The sequence below is a fragment of the Lissotriton vulgaris genome, chromosome 5 (assembly GCF_964263255.1).
Source record: "Lissotriton vulgaris chromosome 5, aLisVul1.2, whole genome shotgun sequence".
NCBI classification, from domain to species: Eukaryota; Metazoa; Chordata; class Amphibia; order Caudata; family Salamandridae; genus Lissotriton; species Lissotriton vulgaris.
This window is the reverse complement of record NC_141693.1, coordinates 2,028,981,827-2,028,988,778: the sequence shown is the minus strand read 5'-3', so window position 1 is coordinate 2,028,988,778 and position 6,952 is coordinate 2,028,981,827.

The window sequence follows — 6,952 nt, the reverse complement described above, 5'->3', positions numbered from 1 at the left end:
TCCTGATGCCGTCATCGAGCCGTTGCCTGCACCGCGACTGGTGGACACTGCGACGTGCAACGCCTCGCTACACCGGCTCGTACTGGTCTGACCGACGCGGTCACTGCTGCTGACTTCAAGTCCTGTGAACGCACCAGAGTTGGGCACCGCCTTGCATGCTTCGCGCCGCACCGCCCGATTCGCACCGCTGTCCGGACTGATCGACGCCAGCTCCCGAACTCCGGCTCTGTTGCCGCACCGCAAGCTGCAAGCACTGCAGCGAACAACTTCTTGCCCTGCAACGCACGCCTCGGACTCACTGACTCTGTCAACGGGCCGTTGCCTACACACCGCATCGAGGGACAACGCGACCTGCAACGCTTCCTTTCTGCACCGCGACGAACACCGGAACCAGCTCGCACGTCTGTGCCGGCCGCATCATGTGAAAGGTACTGTGACCGAGTCTGTCGACCTTTGAGAGGACCCGTATTGACGCGGTCCACTGGATTTGGTAGACTCTGTGTTATTTCAACAAAGCTGTAGCCGGACAGGGCTACCGACTCGCACAGAACCTTGATTTAAGCCTTTTTAACCAGAACTCTTTAATTCTAATAGTATTGTGGATTATTTTTCTCATTTATTGGTATTGTGGTAACTCTATATAAAATATACTTATTTTTATAACTATACAACCTGTGTGGTGTCCATTTGTAGTGCTGTCACTGGATTACTGTAAGTGTTCACAAATGCTTTACACACTGCCTCTGAGATAAGCCTGTCTGCTCGTGCCAAGCTACCAAGGGGGTGAGCAGGGGTTATTCTAGGAGTGTACCCCCCTTACTCTGACTAGAGGAGAGGGTCCCTATTTGTCACAGGTACCTACCTGTGCCAACTAGAGACCCCAAATTCTAACATTGTTGGTCAGCGGAGGGATTCTGGACTTGCATTTGGGACTCATATACAGTGATTGGTGAACACTACTTAGTGAGTGCAGACCACAGCGCAACCATGTACTTCTGATACTTGTTTTTGCCAGGGATCTCCATTTTTGCAAAGTCATGCCTGATTCCACCATCATGGAAAATGCAGCATCCTTTGCATCTGTTGACTGTGATTGGGAGGAAGAGAAAATAGAATGATACACCAGGAAGCAGCTCAAGGGCTTCTGCAAAAAGTTTAAAATTTCTGTGACCGGACTCACCAGAAAGGAGCAGTTCCAAAAGGCGCAGAGGGCCCGACTTCCCTCCATAATGTGCTCACCCATGTGTGCTTCCTCCCCACTTCCCTCCGTGATGTGCTCACCCTGTGTGCTTCCTCCCCACTTCCCTCCGTGATGTGCTCACCCATGTGTGCTTCCTCTCACTTCCCTCTGCTCACCCTGTGTGCTTCCTCCCCACTTCCCTCCGTCATGTGCTCACCCTGTGTGCTTCCTCCCCACTTACCTCCGTGATGTGCTCACCCTAGTTTGCTTCCTCCCCACTTCCCTCCGTGATGTGCTCACCCATGTGTGCTTCCTCTCACTTCCCTCTGCTCACCCTGTGTGCTTACTCCCCACTTCCCTCCGTGATGTGCTCACCCTGTGTGCTTCCTCCCCACTTACCTCCGTGATGTGCTCACCCTAGTTTGCTTCCTCCCCACTTCCCTCCGTGATGTGCTCACCCATGTGTGCTTCCTCTCACTTCCCTCTGCTCACCCTGTGTGCTTCCTCCCCACTTCCCTCTGTCATGTGCTCACCCTGTGTGCTTCCTCCCCACTTACCTCCGTGATGTGCTCACCCTAGTTTGCTTCCTCCCCACTTCCCTCCGTGATGTGCTCACCCATGTGTGCTTCCTCTCACTTCCCTCTGCTCACCCTGTGTGCTTACTCCCCACTTCCCTCCGTGATGTGCTCACCCATGTGTGCTTCCTCCCACTTCCCTCTGCTCACCCTGTCTGCTTCCTCCCCACTTACCTCCATGATGTGCTCACCCATGTGTGCTTCCTCCCACTTCCCTCTGCTCACCCTGTCTGCTTCCTCCCCACTTACCTCCATGATGTGTTCACCCTGTGTGCTTCCTCCCGACTTCCCTCTGTGATGTGCTCTCCGTGTGCTTCCTCCCCACTTCCCTCCGTCATGGGCTCACCCTGTGTGCTTCTGGAACGACTTTTGAGGATTATTACCAAAGAAAGAGGAAGTGCTATGGTTACATGGGCTTTTATATGGTGTATGCCCCAATTATTGGTAGAGACTGGACTATTGGGGATCTTGGGAACGGTGTTTTTTTCATTTATTAAGTGTCGATTGGCTGCTGTTTTTACGTCAGTAAAAGAAAGAGAAGTATAATCCTCGCCCGTGTCCTTAATAGAATTGAAAAATCTTGACACAATAGCTAGAAATTATTTTTGCAGTTCGAGTCTGCTGTCAAGCGTTTGCAAAGTAACAAAAAAAAAATAACCAGCAGTGGCCTTGGAGGGGTGGTGGGGGCCTGCACGCAGTGTTGTGAGAGGGATGAGGGCAAGGCACAGGAAATAAAGCCAAACAAGCAACTGATGCACAGAAGTTTCACAGCTCAAGTTAACAGAACATTTAAGGAGCAAAGAGGCAGGCCAACTAAAAAAAGAGTTCTCTTTAAGTATAAATAACCTGAACAGTAAGAATACATGTAAGGGGTGCGCCCTCATGAGAGGATATAACATTTCAAAAGGCGGGACTACTAAGTATATTCACCAATGAAAAGCCAGCATTTCTAAAGGAAAGCAAAAGGAACCAATGAAAAAGATGGGTGTTTTTTCAAGCCTGTATCCTAGATACAGCATGTTTCGAGGAGACAGATCAAGCGCTGCCTAGGCGAGACCTAAAAAGGAGCATTTATATACAAATACAAAGTAGAATATGGAATTCACAAAAGCACACAGACCCCGGAGGTCAGCTCTCTAGTGCTTTAACAGGCAAGCTCATGAGTCCCACTCCTCTCTCCCTAGCAGGAGCAGTTATTCCCCATTTGCTATGGGTGACATTTAAGTTAAGCCCCTGTCATGAGGTGCCGAAACATGAGGTAATGGAGCAGGAGACGGATGGAGAGTCCTTTACCTCTTATCTATCTCCATCTCCACTCCTCTGTTTTGAGTCGGCACCCACGGCGCAAAACATGGACTGTGCCTTTAATGATCTCAGGCTCTGGGGCGCGTTCCCCGATCACGTGATCTGGTCACATGACCCAATTAGCATGAAGCCCGACGATCCGGAAGAGATAAAATGGCGATCTCCCCTCGGAGATCCGAGTCGGAGACGAGAGACCTCTCAACCTCACGCAGGAAGAGAAGGAAGGCAGAAAGACTGACAGTAGAACAAGCAGTGGAAATGGCCACCACATTCTACAGGGCCCAACCTCGTTCCTTGCCTTGGGGAACCGAGAAAACAACACGCCCCTCTGCTCCTTCTGCTAAACCCGAAAGGAGACAACCGTAATCCATGCCAGAACCGCCTAGGTCCCGCAACTATCGCCCTGGTTCTCTCCCTGCAAAGGGCCTCCAATGCTTTGATTGTGGGGAATGGGGCCACATCGCCAAAGTCTGTCCTCACAAGAAACCAATGAACGTCAGCTGTATCCCTCGCTCCATCCTATATACAGAAGAAATGGGACCTTGTTTTATGTAAGTGTACAGGTGAAGGAATAGACCGTAAGAGCTTTGCTAGACTCAGGCTGTCGCCAGTCTGTCATTCCTCAGTCCCTAATAGACCTCTCCAGTCCCACAACAGGAGACATCATCCCAATTAGGTGGGTCCACGGAGATATCCGTATCTATCCGGTAGTACAGATTCCCATCACCCTGCCGAACAGTCAAGTTCTACAGGCCAAACTAGGAGTGTTACCCAACCTCCCAGAACAACTGATATTAGGACTGGACAACCTGATGTTCCATAATCTACTCAGGAGCAAGATACACTCCCCGAAGACCCAGAGCAACATTCAACCGACCTTACTCACTCAAGTCCCCTGGCTCTCTGACAAAAGTTTCAAATATAACCGAACACATCACCCTACCCTACAAGCCGCTTGGGTGCTCGCTAAACAGACCGCTACTTTACACAACCCTATTTATCCTCACTTTCACATAGAAAACGACCTCCTATACAGAACCGGAAAACCCGGGGTCCCTCCTGAACTGTTAGTGCCATAGGCTTTCCGAGAACAGGTCCTGTTCTTTGCTCACTCACACCTACTTGCTGGGCACAGGGGGGCTCAAAAGACAAGACAAATAGTACTACAACATTTCTATTGGCCAGGCATCTTTTCTCAGGTCACTAAATACTGCCAGGAATGTGAGGTGTGCCAAAAAAAGAACATCCATAGGCCTCCTTCTGTCCCACTACAACCCCTTCCAATAATCGGAAAGCCGTTCGAGAGGGTGAGAGTGGATCTCATTGGCCTATTACCACAATCCAAGAATGGTAAACAATACGCCTTAGTCTTGGTAGGCCACGCTACCCATTATCCCAAGGCCTTCTCATTAGGAGCCCCCACTCCTACCAACATCAGCGACAAGCTCCTAGAGTTGTTTTTAAGTGTGGGTTTCCCAAAGAAAATACTCACGGACCAGGGAACACCCTTCATATCTAGGTTAATGTTACAGATATGTAAATCTCTTGACATTTCCCACATCAAAACATCTTGAGCAATCCGCAAACCGGTGGTTTGTGTGAGTGATACAATGCCACTCTTAAGCTCATGTTAAAGAAAATGCAAGCTATCGAAGGCAAAGAGTGAGGCATGCTTCTCCCTCTAGCTCTTAGCCAAACACAAAAAAAGTCTAGGCTGTGGCCCTTTTGAGCTCCTTTATGGCAGAGGACCATGCAGCCGGCTGGAGATAACCAAAGAGGCATGGGAACAAGAGAAAGAGGAAGAAACCAGGGCATTCCTTGACTACACCCAAGCCTTACGCACCATCCTACATAAATTGTGGGGGTTTGCCGATGCCAACTTAGAACAAGCCCAAACCAAACAACAGCTGTTCTATGATATGATTTGATTATTCAAAGAAAAGCGAACTCACTAACTGCAGCATTCAGAATCGTGCAAAAGTCACTTCCCAGCCTAACCTATGGTCCTCTTCTGAATGTAATTGGCGAAAAACTCCTACCGACTATCACATATGGTAGTGAAGTGGTAATGGGCAAGGATAGCGAAACTCTAAACAAGATCATAACCAGAGCCTATCGAGCCATATTCCATCTACCAGCAAACGCGTCCTCAGCCCAAGTAAGGTTGGAGTTTGGACTGACTAATCAGCAATATGCAAGACAAGGCCACTTTATAAAAGTATGGAACCAAATAAAAAATGACCATCAAAATGAAATTTCGCAACTGTTATGGAGAGAAATAAATAAGGACAAAAACTCTACTGCGGGGATCTACCTTAGGGAAGCAATAAAGGATTTTGCGATCACGTCAATATGGGAAAACAATATAATCAAGTCATCGTTTAAGGAAATAATTAATAAACCTGTAAACCATTTATCCATCTTAAACGATAAAGCTATCCTCACCAAAAGAAAACACGCATGGGCGATAATTAACGGATATAAAAAGAAGGAAATCCAACAATACTTGGTAACACCATGGACGGAAAAAAAAAACAGGTGCTCCTTAAAGCCACATTTGGAACAAAGCCAGGCCTGTGTCACCTTCCCCCGTGGGAGAGACCGGAAACTCAAAGGAAATGCAGACTGTGTAATAATGGTGAGGAGGATATGTTTCGTCTTCTCTGTACTTGCCCTGCGCTACTACAGGAGAGAAAATCATTATTAAAGTTTCCCTTCAAAGTACGTGGCATAAGGACATGTAGGCAGGCCTTGAATAATTGCATGAACTCGAACGACATTATTTTAAATGCTATCTTTGTAAAGTTTTTATTGATAGTCAAAAGGAAACTAGATGTCATATCTATTTTAAATATTTAATCACCTACAAACCTGATGCAATGACATTTTAAGTGTTTTTATTCGAGAACACAGTTTTGGGTTTTTGTTTGAGATGTGTAATATTGTAAGATTTTAAATAATCATCACAATAAACTATTTACTTACTTACTGTTCTATGATAAGAGGAAAATATGGCAGCACCTAAATGTAGGAGACTGGCTATTAGTGCTCATGCCATCCTCCCTGCCTCAAGTCCGGTCTGAGTGGAAAGGACCGTACAAAATCACCAAAAAGATCAGCTTAACATCCTACCACTTACAAATCATACCCAAAAAGACACAAATCTACCACATTAACCTTCTAAAGAAATGGCTAGGCCCCCTTCCAAAAAGTTTTCAATCCACTATCACAGTGTTCAAACGTAATACCACCCTAAACCAACTTGTGAGAATTAATGACCTGTCTCATGATCAGAAAAAGACCCTGCATGCTACCCTTTTTCCTTTCTCTACCTTATTCTCTGACCTCCCCGGGAAGACCACCTTAGTAGAACACTCTATCCCCTCTCTGCCTGAAAAAACTGTGAAACAAAGGCCATACTGAATACCTGCAGCCAGGAGAGAAGCAATAAGGAAAGCGGTTGAGACCATGCTTGCTATGGGAGTGATAAGACCGTCCCAAAGTGATTGGTCCTCACCAATTGTATTGGTACCAAAACCAGATGGGTCCGTTTGGTTTTGCATTGACTTTCAGGATGTCAATGCAATCTCTAAGTTCAACTCATACCCATTGCCTCGGGTAGACAAACTTATCGAGAGACTAGGCGATGCCCAATACATAACGACCATGGACCTTACATAGGGATATTGGCAGGTGGCCCTCAGAACACCAGACCAAGAAAAGACTGCCTTCTCTACACCCAATGGCCCGTATGAATTTACTGTCTTGCCTTTTGGTCTCCACGGAGCCCCTGCCACGTTCCAGAGGCTAATGAATAAGGTACTCTCAGACCACCAGACATATTCATCCACCTACCTTGACGACATCGTTATTTATAGTCCCAGATGGGAAC